We start from the raw sequence: 13,301 nt of genomic DNA, 5'->3' as shown, positions 1-13,301 counted from the left end.
AGCATTCTTTTCTGGGACTTTTTTCTCACTCATAAAATTGAAAAAACCCTGACTTCCTTCTTCAGGCTCGTTAAAAACTTATGAAGAAGCTATGAGAATTATTTTTAGGAAATTTTCTCACTCGTTAAACCGGAAAAACCCCGAGTTTTCATCATTTGGCTTGTTAAAAACCTACGACAATGATATGAGCGCTTTCTTTTTTGGGACAATTTCTTGCTCTTAAATAAAAAATCCCCAAGTTTTCCCCTTCTTCGAGACCGTTAAATCTACGAAGAAGGAATGAGAAGTTCTTTTCCCTCGTTTTCCTTGCTCATTAAACTGAAAAAATATACCTCGAGTTTTCTCCATTTGACTCGTTAAAATTCGATGAACATCTATTGATTTTGTCATTGTGTGATTCATTAAAATTTCATGATGAATATCGAGTTTAATCTGTCTCCTCGTACTCATAACAAAATGAGGAAAACATCTATTGAGCATAGGTTTCTCTTTATCTGGACTCAGTAGATTAACTTACGGAAAATGAACTGTTCCAGGTATACTATTAAACCTTTGTCGCACCTGGTTAACAACTATGACAAAGGGACCACCCTAGATTCATTCTTTACAATCTTTTCAGACTCTCTAAATATGAAGGACCGCTGAGTTGTCCCGTCTGGACTCATTAAATTAAACAAATGAGGAATGGGGTCACTCTTTATGATAGTTTCAGACTCTTGAAACATGAAAAGACCACTGAGTTTTCCTGTTTGGACTCATTAAACTAATTATATAGCGCATAAGGTCGCTCCTTTTATGATCCTTTTAAAAATATTAAAACATGAAAAGATCGTTGAGTTTACCTGTCTGGACTCACTAAAATAATTGGATGGGGAAAGGGGACAATACAATTGCTTTGTGTTCAGTATTGTGAAAATATATTTTTAGCAGCATTCGCTCCCTTGAACATGGCACTCCCTTAGATAAACCTTCCTTGTGACGACCTCTCAATATGAACCTTAACATCCTATGAGTTTATCCTATATACCCCGATGTTCTTGCATCTCTATATCCTAACACTCTGTCGGCCGGATAAATCATTCTTGCGGACAAGACCGATCTCCCTAGTATCTACAGATATCTAGTGACAAGAAAAACAAGAAAATTCTATCTTTCTCTAAATATTGAGATTTATAAATAAATGCCAAGAGATGTTTTAAACCCTACCTCAAGTCCAATGCTAGTTTGTGATAGCCACGCTTCAACCGTCCAAATGAGCTTCCTTTTAAAGAACCTACAAACACAAACAAGCAAGCATCAAATAACACCTGCATAGCTAATATAATAAACCATATTTATCATGATGATCAAGGAATTCACGAAATAAATCATAGAAGACAGCTTATTGAGAAAAATGAACTTGATTGTATTAACTTTAAACAAAGAAGAACTTTACAACCTTGGTGCCTTGATGCTGTACAAGCTCCTCCCATGGTCTAGCAAGAATCTCCTCTACTTTGACAAGCTTCACACTCTTCCCAATGAGATCAAAACGTATGTAATCTCTCCTCTGAAGCTCAATTAGGAAGTCTAAATTCCAACAACATTTACCGTAAAAAATATTCAACTTTCAACCTCCCTAGCAACTAGCCCAATGCCTCATTTTATAATGCAGAGGAAGGAAGTTACCAAGACCACCTTCAAAGGGATAGAGTCCTCCTTCAAAGGGATAAGCTCCTCACATCAAGGGGTTAGCTCCTTTAGTTATGAGATGCATGAACCACCTAGGAGCGAACTTGCCACCTCAAGATTCCTTATAGAAGCGTCCAAAATTAATCCAAAGTGATTTTTTAATAATAAACTTGCACCTTTTTGACTTTTACAGGGGTCCACACCCTTTCCTTTAGAGACTGAGCGGGTAGGTCCATAGCGTACATGACCAAGGGGTGCGGGACTGCAAGTAATGCTAAGAGAAAGTGCAAAACCAGAGTTTTAGAGATTTTCAAGGGCTTTCTCTCATTTTTAAGGCTTGACATGAAGAGCTGAGATTTAAGACTTGCATAGGAGGACAATATGAGTGGTGATAGACTCACACTGATTACAGAAAGTCATGGTGACAATATTTTGTGTAACAGATTGCCCCCTTGTTATAGACATTTTTGGGCCCTACAACCCCAAGCATGAAATGTCCATAAACCAAGGGCTCCTAAGTCCCTAAAAGCATTGTTCTAACCCCTAAAGGAACAAGGTCAACATATTACAGCTTCTCACAGACGTTCTCCATGAAAAACTGTTCAGAATTGGTCAAAACATGATCATTTTAGCTGCTCCACTGGCTAAGTGCATTTCATCTCACCTAAATACACTGTATGGGTGTGTTGCATTTCAAAAATCCCTTCTGTGGGGTGCAATGGGCGAGAAATGACAAATGGCAGTGTCATTCCGCGAGGTGGAGAGGCAATGGAAGCTTCCAGAAACTTCTCCTGTGACACTTGCCTCACTGAATTCGACCAAGGATGAGTAAGAGATCATCAATCTCCAAGTGGAAACAAGAACTATCAGAGAGAAGACACTAATCAAATCATGAGCTGACTCATCTCCATTACAGATATCTATATATGGATCCCTCATCCCAGAGATCCAGAGGCTGGAATTTTTCATATTGTAAGGAATTGTTGTTGGTTTCTTGAGACAAACATCAGATTGTTGGGTGATCTAAGCTTTGTTTGAGGTGAAGAGGGGCTTCTTTGCTGGGAGGTTGATGCTGGGTCAGAACAACTGGTTGTAACTCCTCTTGGCTCTTTCTTGTTTATCAATAAAAGCTATTCATGTTTTCCTCCATGCTCTTGTATCATTGATGCTTGCTACATTTGTATGGTCAATTTACATCTAATCCTAGATTGTTTATGATTATAGATCCATGTCTTTGTATAGTGCTATGCTTCTGTGATCTTACAGGTACTTTGTGAAGCTGGGCGTGCAAGGGAGCAGGTAGCTAAAGACTATCAAAGAAGAGAGGAATCAAATCAGGAGATTAGCGCAAGACAGAGGTTGGTCTTTCTGTTCCTCTCTATCTATAATTCATAAAGGAAAAACGAAAGTAGCTTTTCTCTGTTTGTTTCTAAGGCAGCGGTCACACCTTAGTGGGATAGAGCAGTTCTATATAGACACTTTTCCCTGTAACAAAATGGCGACTCCGCTGGGGAGATAATTAGTTTGTTTGTTTATCATTCTTTGTTTTCTATTTCATAAACTTACAGGCAGCATTCAAACTGCATTTGCCATAGCAAATGCAAAGTAGATAACTGCTACTTCAATCCATCTACTGGATCTGTTTATGATTTAAACAACTGATTCACAAACTATCTGATTTCCCTTGTGATAGCTCTTAGATCCTCCTTAGATCTACCCCTGATTGTTGCATTACTGATTGCTTTTTTCTCGGCCAAAACCCAAGAACTGAACTGCAAGCTCTGACCTGAAACCCAAACAGAGTCTTGTTTCTGGCCCAACGCAGGTACTGTTCAGAGAATCTGAACTTCAGCGCACTTCCCGAGTGGACAAGTTGCGCTGCATTTCAAATTCTCTGTGTTACAGGTGCGCTGATCAGACTAGGCTCTGTGCAGTTTTGGTTTCTGTGATCCATTCTTTCCAGTTCTATTCCTGAATTTTGCTGCCTGTGATCAGTATATGTATGTTTGAAACCCCTTTTCCTTGCTGTTATTCCGCCTCCTTTGTACAAAAGAACTGCAAATGTTTTTGTGTGTTTGTTGAGTCATTTTCAGTTCTCCTTTGCAAAAGTAGCATAATCGTACTGTCGTCCTTTGATTTGATACTGTCGCAAGTGTCGATTTCAATCGTAGGAAAGAGTTTAATTGCTGTTGATGGTCAATTATCCTGTTACTATTGCTTTTGGTCTGAATTTGTAATTTTCTAGTGTCAAGAACAAGTATTCATTTCAAAATCGTAAGGTGTTGTAATCGTCTCCATTTTTTATTTCGAAAGAAAGCTTGTTGATATTTGTCGCTTGAAAAGGAATTTAGATTTGTGCATCAAATTTCCTTTTAGCATTCATATACTAAGAAAGTCGAAAACAAATACATGCATGTGCATTTGCATATAGACAGTCTGATTGGCTTGATTTAGGAAAGTGCATTTAGAGTGTGCTCTTTGCTCTTTGTGAAAAGATTCTGTCTTTCTTTTCCTTGGTAGCTAGGATTTTCATTGCACAAAGAAGATAAAAAGTTTGTTTATCATCTTAGATTGCATTTTAGGAATTACATCTACATCTCGTAGTGAACCTGAAAGGCAAACTTCATAAACAAGATCAACTTAAAATAAATTCAATGAATCTAACAACGCTTTGGAACTTAACGCACAACATTTAGAAGTCTAGGCTAGAGACGTATTGCGGCATCGTAAAGCCTGGTAACTATTGTTCTCACTGATGGTTGGGTGATTCCTCCACTTTGAGACAATAAGTGCCAGTACGGACTTGTGCTCCCATGTACCGTCGAGTATATTTTGGGAGACCCCAATATGCTTAATCCTTTATCCATAGGAAGCCGTGTCTGCTGTCCTATCGATCGCAATGCACTGAACACAACATTCGAGAAGATTGACTGCCGTACCGTAAAAAGTATTCTGCAGTTTTGCGATTGGTTTGGTAATCCCTCTACCTAGATTTCCAGAGCAGTCCCTTTCGTTCCTTTTCAGACTCCTTAACAGAAAAGGTCCATCTAAGCACTTGTCACTTCAGGCTCATTAAAAATCGAAGGAGACTAGAGTCATCTTTTGTTTTTTCTCGACTCTTAAAAATTGAAAAAACAAGCTGTGTTAAAGCATCTAAAATTTATTTTAAACGGAATATTCATTACCCTTTCCTACGTTGATCTTGGGTTGAGAAAATGGAATCCACCAACTAAGGAATTCCCCTTGGAGGAAATCCTAGTCCCTTCTCCTCTTGGGGAGATGTTGGTGCACCCCATATGGCCACATTATCGCTTCCAGGACTGACAATTGATTTGCCTGTATGGCTCTTCTCAACCTCTGTCGTTCAAAACACCACAATTCCTGAACAATCGAATCAACAACTAGACGAGTCCAGAGTTACCCACCAACCTTATACTTCCTCTAATTCTTCCTCTCCTCCTTCCTCTTCGCTTGATGGGGCTGGTAAAGCCAGAAGTCAAGTACCTGAGAAGAAGAAGGAAAAGAAGAAGAAAGAGAAGAAGAAAGAGAAGAAGAAGAAGGAGCCAAAAGCGAATGGGGGCAAACAAGCGTCGTCTAGCGAAAATCCACACACTGCACCGACCAAGCCTAAATCGCCATGTGTCATTTGCAAAGGAGACCACTATCACAGGGATTGTCCTTGCATCCCTCAGATCTTAAGGGACTAGTCTCCTTGTTTGCACAACTCGGTGTCGTCAACCTCTGATGGTCATGTTGAAAACACACCGTCAACTAGTGAAAGTGAAGCCCCAGGACAAAAAGGAAAATATAGATGTCCTTGTAAACTGTGCGAAGGCGATCATGCCGTCCACCGTTGTCCCTTCTTAGACGAAGCTAAAAGAGTTTTGGACGATCGTCCGGTTTCACCGTTACGACTTCCTCTTGGATATAAAAAACTCTTGCCGAGTCCGTCACTGGTTGAAAATCTGGTTGGCCCCTCAAGTGGTCGGCTGAAGCATCTATCATTGAAGATAAACCATCTGAACCCATACCAGACGAAAGTCAAAAGGTCGAGGTGGCAGTTGACCCGGTCTTGCCTTCAGAGGTTCCATCTTCAGATGATACAGTCACTGAAGAGAACAAGGATGACACCGTCCAAATTCTTTTCATAAGCACAGACTCCAACGAACATGGGGGCAATTTACCCGTTCCTTTACCGTAGGAAGGAAGTTCGTCAGAGTCGTACCCGGCCATCTATTCGGTCCCACCTCCAAGCAACCTAGTTGTCTCCTTCGACTGGAATCAACTAGGCAGACCCTGTTTACCAGCTAGTGTACCATTCCGAATCATTGTTCCAATATATAGAATGGTTACGGCTGGTACCATCATAGATGAGGGGGCTTCTGTGAGTATCCTTTCCTCAACTGCTTGGAAAGCGCTTGCTTCGCCATCGCTTTTGCCTGAGATGAGAAATCTAACAGGTTTTGATAAAGGAACCAGTCGATCGTTAGGGATCCTTCCCAATGTGCCCATAACATTGAGAGGGAAAACAGTTCACATGAACGTAATGGTAGTTCAAGGACCCCTGGATTACAATCTACTCCTTGGACGAGACTATATTTATTGCATGGGAGCAATTGTCTCCTCACTCTTTAGAGTAATGTGTTTTCTGCACGAAGGAAGAGTGGTCAAGCTCGTAGACCAGCTTTCATTCCGCAGTTCACGCATAGCAAATAGTCATATACCATCTCTAAATGGTATTTTCATGCAAGAAATGTCTCAATCCCCAGTCCGCCCACCCGATGAGCGCGAGTGATTCGGGGGACATGACTGAAACCTAGGGGGCATGCACCCTGGTCTATTTCGGCAGGAAAACTTCGGGTATAGGGTAGGTTTCCACAAGAGAATATGACTAGTCTGTACTCCCGTCCGTGATTGGAAGAGGGGGTTATTCTAGAACAAGATTCTCTTGTCAAAGTTACGTGAGTGGAGTAGCCTCCTTCACTCACCTTTGTCTATTTCGGTAAACATCGCCGAAGAAGTGTTTTGTTTGCGTTGTGAATAGAACGATCTTTGGGTAACCTGTAAGAGGTAGGCCTCTCTCGGTAAAACAAATGTTTTAATGGAATAAAGAAGGGGTAACCTTGAAACTCTGTTTTATACCTGGGGGCATGGAAGCCTTTTGGCATGCAAGCAAAGAGTGATCATTTATCTGTTTTTTGGATTGGTCGTTTCCTAACTTGCATAAAGAAAGGATGTGGGGCAAAACTCTAAAAATTGCCGTTTTTATATGAGACATTCTTATCACACGACTGGATTAATCGAGCAATGTTACCACAAGGTTCAAGCTCATTAAAAGATAAACCTGCATCGAGCAGTTTTAGCACATAGTTCAAGCTCGTTAAAAAATAAACATAAGACATAAGCAAATGTTTCCCCCCGCGTTTAAGCTCGTTAAAAAATGAACTATTCACTGGTAAATGACCATCGTGAATGTAGTACTTCTGCCATTAAAGCCTTGGTCGTGTTTGCACCATCACCTCCACATTTGCATTGGCCGATCATTCACCTCCATTCGATTGTTTACCCATTTTGAGGAACAGTTGTGAAGAGTGATTTCACTAGCCATCCTTGTAACACTGCCATGATTGGAAAATTCCAAACCTTACCTGGAATCAGCTGCTACCCATTTTATCACTCGTTCCTCAAAAGACGAGTCTCCTTTAAGCTCTTTTCAATCGACTCGTAAAATATGAAAAGATTGCTGAGCCATTGGCCTCTCCAGCTCGTTAAAGGGACAGGAAGTGCTATCGCTCCTCTAAATTTTAATCTTTTTGGACCTGAGGGATTATTACACAAAAAGATCGAGCGCTTGTTTTGTTCGGCTCGTTAAAAGTATCGAAAATTCATCCCTTCTGTATTGTTTTATACTTTTTCGGACTTAAGGGATTAGATGACGAAAAAGGAATTTTGGAGTTACCTTTACGTTCCTTTTCAGACTCTTTAAAATTGAAAAGGACCGAGTTATCTTTGTCATTAAACTCGTTAAAAAGATTAATAGCGACAAACTCTTCTATAGACGAGAACAAGTTTCACTATCACTAGGCTTGTTAAAACATAGCAATGGGTTTGCCTGAAGGGCAAATTATAGAACAAGCATATGTTATCCTCCTCAAGCTTGACAAAAATAAAGAGGTACTGGTCAGCAGTGACTGGGGAAAATTGGGAAGAAAACTTGAAGAAACTTTGTTGGTAGCAAGTCGTTCTTGAACATGACACTTCCACTCCGTGTCCGAGTCGGGTTGGGTTGTTTCATTCACCGGTCACATCACCATGGTCCCATCATACCATCCACATTTGGGGTTAATGCTACCAATCCATCACATCAGTGTCACCGATATGTTCAAGAGAAGTCATTCAGAGAATTCACCTGTGTCTCACCCACTACCATACATTTATACTCCATTCTTTCATGACCGCCACCCTGAACCTTATATCACCAGATCGTTTTCACCTCTATTAAAATCATTTGCTCCATTCCATGTCATTGATGTGGGATTCATTAAGGCCCTCCTGTGATGGATCACTTCTTGTCGACATCAGCTCATTATCCAAGAAGTTGATCTAGGAACACCCCATTCAGTACTTTGAAGCTTGCATGCCTCAATGGAAAGTTTCTCACTTCCAGCGATAGGTTTACATCAATGGCCTTCGACCGAAAGATTTTGCGTGGTGTTCAATGCCAAGTCCTTTATTCACACCACGTGAATTGTACTACAGTACCTTGAGGGTCATTATCATTATCGGTGATTCCTCTCGCGCTTGCTAATAGTTTACATCATTGGCTGGTAATCAAGCGATGTCTTTCCATGTTTGACTTCAGAACATTTCTCACATGGATCGACTTGTACTTCGAGTGAAGATCGAACGAGATTGAAGACCCCAGATCTCATTTCATCCATCCGGGCTGCGATATATATTCAGGGAAATAAGAACATCAAATGTACATCATTGCCGCACAGATAATCATCCAATCAAAAGGATGATGGCTCTATCAAAATCATCAGTCCACACTCAGACGATTGTCTGTCCTATGTACATGAAAATGAATTTATAAAGCTGAGCGTGGGAATGCCCGCCTCAGCTAGATCATGAAAATATTATGAAGATAATGTATTGTATTGTATCTTATTACAAGTCTCCTCCCAGAATTGAAAGAACTTCGGATCCTCATAATAAAGCATTTCACCTGACATCGAAAGATTAACGACCTCATGCTTTAGGGGGCAATTGTTATAGACATTTTTGGGCCCTACAACCCCAAGCATGAAATTTCCATAAACCAAGGGCTCCTAAGTCCCTAAAAGCGTTGTTCTAACCCCTAAAGGAACAAGGTCAACAGATTACAGCTTCTCCCAGAAGCTCTCCATGAAAAACTACTCAGAATTGGTCAAAACAGGATCATTTCAGCTGCTCCACTGGCTAAGTGCATTGCATCTCACCTAAATACATTGTGTGGGTGCGTTTAATTTCAAAAATCCCTTCTGTGGGGTGCAATGGGCGAGAAATGACAAATGGCAGTGTCATTCCGCAAGGTGGAGAGGCAATGGAAGCTTCCAGAAACTTCTCCTGTGACACTTGCCTCACTGAATTCGACCAGGGATGAGTAAGATATCATCAATCTCCAAGTGGAAGCAAGAACTATCAGAGAGAAGACACTAATCAAATCATGAGCTGACTCATCTCCATTACAGATATCTATATATGGATCCCTCATCCCAGAGATCCAGAGGCTGGAATTTTGCATATTGTAAGGAATTGCTGTTGGTTTCTTGAGACAAACATCAGATTGTTGGGTGATCTAAGCTTTGTTTGAGGTGAAGAGGGGCTTCTTTGCTGGGAGGTTGATGCTGGGTCAGAACAACTGGTTGTAACTCCTCTTGGCTCTTTCTTGTTTATCAATAAAAGCTATTCAAGTTTTCCTCCATGCTCTTGTATCATTGATGCTTGCTACATTTGTATGGTCAATTTACATCTGATCCTAGATTGTTTATGATTATAGATCCATGTCTTTGTATAGTGCTATGCTTCTGTGATCTTACAGGTACTTTGTGAAGCTGGGCGTGCAAGAGAGCAGGTAGCTAAAGACTATCAAAGAAGAGAGGAATCAAATCAGGAGATTAGCGCAAGACAGAGGTTGGTCTTTCTGTTCCTCTCTATCTATAATTCATAAAGTAAAAACGAAAGTAGCTTTTCTCTGTTTGTTTCTAAGGCAGCTGTCACACCTTAGTGGGATAGAGCAATTCTATATAGACACTTTTCCCTGTAACACCCCTAAAGTGTGAAGTCTATAATAGATAGTATTTGTCATCTAAGAAGAGTGAAGTACTTTATCATTTCGAGGATCGTCTTGTGGAGAGCCTAGTTGGAACCTATAAAAACATTCCATACAAAATATATATATGAGATCATATCATCGTTGAGGTAGGCATTCCCATGCTCAGATCAAAACTGACTAGAAAACTAACTAAACTGCTCTGATATAGGAATGATTTTGTAATACATCACAAGTATAGACATATGTAGACACAATATGGGTGCAGCCATCTGTTTATGAATAGTCTGCTGTATAATGAATAACAAAATTCCTCGCAGCCTAGATGGTGGAAGCTAGATCCAGGGTCTTGATTTCTACTTCCCAAAATAGTACGATTTTATCCATGTGAATGAATGTGTCGAAGTCGAACATGGTAGAAACCACTTGATTACCAGTTAATGATGTAAACTGTTAACAAGTGTGAGAGAAACCACCAGTAATTTCAATGGTTCTCAAAGTACTCAATACAATCCATGAAATGTGAATAGATGAGTTGATGTCGAACATTTCACAGAATCATTTGATCGAAGGTCAATGATGCAACCTATCATCGAAGGCGAGAAACCTGCCATTGAGGCATGCAAATTTAGAGGTACTGACGATTTCTAGATCATATTTCTAGATAATGAGTTGAAGTCGATAGAAAGCGATCCGTCGTAGGCAAGCCCACAATACAAAATCATAGATAAAGTTTGAAGAAATATAGTTTCAAGGACTGACTCAGGGATGGTCAAGATGGATGACAAATATTTTGCAGATGAATGGTTTATTTTCACTGACCTCTTAAACACATAATGACACAACAAATGGTTTGGTGACAATTGACCCAAAGCTAATACCCAGAAACCTGCTGAAGACTTTCAATATGGTTTGATTAATTGTTAGGCAAAGGATTTCCCAACCCAGGTGAACAAAAAGTGTCGTGTTCAAGAGTGGTTAAATGTTTTTTTGAGAAACAAAGTATGACAAGCAGGTTCATTTTTCTCTCTTCCCCCCCCCATTTCTGGCAAGTACCTCTTTATTTTTTTACAAGCTTGAGGAGGATACCATTTGCTTGATTATAAGCTCATCCTTCGGATGAGTCCAACTTAGTTTAAATTCGAACCCTAAGAAGGAGTGGTTCATTCCTATTTGTAATTGAATAGGTCCTTTATTGTTAAATTTTAACGAGTCCAGTATAGGAGAAACTCGACGTTTTTCAATTTTAGGGAGTCAGAAGAAAAACTTAAGAAAACTCCATGCTTGTCCTTTTTTGTAAATTTGTGTCTCCCAAGCCTGAAAAGTATAAAATAATACTTGAGAGAACTGCTTGACCATTATGATCAAGGAGTACTTTTCATAATTAGTGTCTCTGATCTAAAAAAGTAAAAAAGCGATCAACGACACGTCATTTTATAACCAATATCGAATTTGAAACGACAAAAGTCCGACAATCTTTTCATGTTTATACGATCAGAAAAGAGTTGTAAGTGGACCGTCCTTTTAATTCCATTTTAACGAGCTTAAAAAGAAAAACTCGGCAATCTTTTCATATTTTACGAGTCAGAAAAGAGCTTAAAGAGGACTCGTCCTAGAGGAACGAGTGGTATAAAGGGTAGCAACTGGTTCCGGCAATGGAGGAACTTCTCAAAACATGTAATGGTTAAGAGGCTGGCTAATAAAACCACTCATATATGCAGTCCCTCAGGAAGGGTAAACAACCAAGTGAAAGCATATGATCAACCAAAGAGTTGGGGGCAATGGAATGAAAACAACCAAGGCTCATCTAATAGAATTTAGCGGATAAAAAAGGCAATCACAAGATGTAAAACGGGTATGGTTTCATTTTTACACAAGCTTGAACCATAGAGAACTCTGCTTGGATTCGGTTTTATGTTTACACAAGCTTGAAACGAAAATTTATGCCTGTTATAAGTTCGCATGCCCCCAACATAATGACGCAAAACGAGGTACATGCCCCCCAAGCTTCATTGCATTTTACCAGGTGGATGAAATGAAGGTTTAATTTCAAGATCTTGGAAAGACTCGAGGGAGTTGTTTCATTTTTTAGTGAGGTTGACATAGGAAACGAAGTATCCTCAAAACCCTTGTTTCATTTTTTAAAAGAGCTTGACACAAGATAAGGAACTATGCTCATGACTCCTTGTTCCATTTTTTAACGAGCTTGACACAAGACAAAGAACTATGCTCATAAAATCCTTGATTCATTTTTTTAATGAGCTTGACACAAGACAAGGAACTATGCTCAAGTCTACTCTCTACAATCTACCTAACAAGGAACTATGCTCTAAAATACCTGATTCATTTTTTTAACGAGCTTGACACAAGACAAGGAACTATGCTCTAAAGTCCTTGATTCATTTTTTAACGAGCTTGACACAAGATAAGGAACTATGCTCAAAAGTCCTTGATTCATTTTTTAACGAGCTTGACACATGTTACCGGGAAAAGTGTCTATTTAGAACTGCTCTATCCCACTAAGGTGTGACAGCTGCCTTAGAAACAAACAGAGAAAACTACTTTTGTATTTCCTTTATGAACTATAAATAGAGAGGAGTAGAAAGAACCAACCTGTGCATTGCGCTAATCCTTTGATCCAATCCCTCTCTTCTTTGATAGCTTCCAGCTACCTGCTCCCTTACTTGCCCAGCTTCACCAAGTACCTGTAAGATCACAGAAGAAGAAAACTATAAAAAGACATGGATCTATATTCATAAACAACTTAGGATCAGATTTAAGTTAACCATACAAATGTAACAAGCATCAATGATACAAAAGCATGGAGGAGAAACTCAAATAGTTTTTATTGATAAACAAGAAGATCCAGGAGGAGTTACAACCGATGGTTCCTAACCCAACATCAACCTCCCAGCAAAGAAGCCCCTCTTCACCTCCAACAAAGCATAGATCACCCAATACTCTGATGTTTATCTCAAAACCAACAGCAATTCCTTACAATGTGCAAAATTCTAGCCTCTGGATCTCTGGGATGAGGGATCCATATATAGATGTGTGTAAGGAGGATGAGTCAGCTTGTGATTTGATTAGTGTCTTCTCTCTTTCAGTTCTTGCTTCCACTTGGATACTGAAGGCCTCTTACTCATCCTTGGTCGAATTCAGTGAGGCAAGTGTCATAGGAGAAGATTCTGGAAGCTTCCATTGTCTCTCCACCTCGCGGAATGACACTGCCATTTGTCATTTCTCGCCCAACGCACCCTCATAGTGCATTTAGGTGCATTGAAACGCACCTAGCCAGTGGATTTAGGTGCTATGC

This window comes from Pinus tabuliformis, chromosome 5_2, assembly GCF_031772625.1.
Source record: "Pinus tabuliformis cultivar Carrire ecotype Pingquan chromosome 5_2, CPIR1, whole genome shotgun sequence".
Taxonomy (NCBI): domain Eukaryota; kingdom Viridiplantae; phylum Streptophyta; class Pinopsida; order Pinales; family Pinaceae; genus Pinus; species Pinus tabuliformis.
This window is presented reverse-complemented; position numbering follows the sequence as displayed.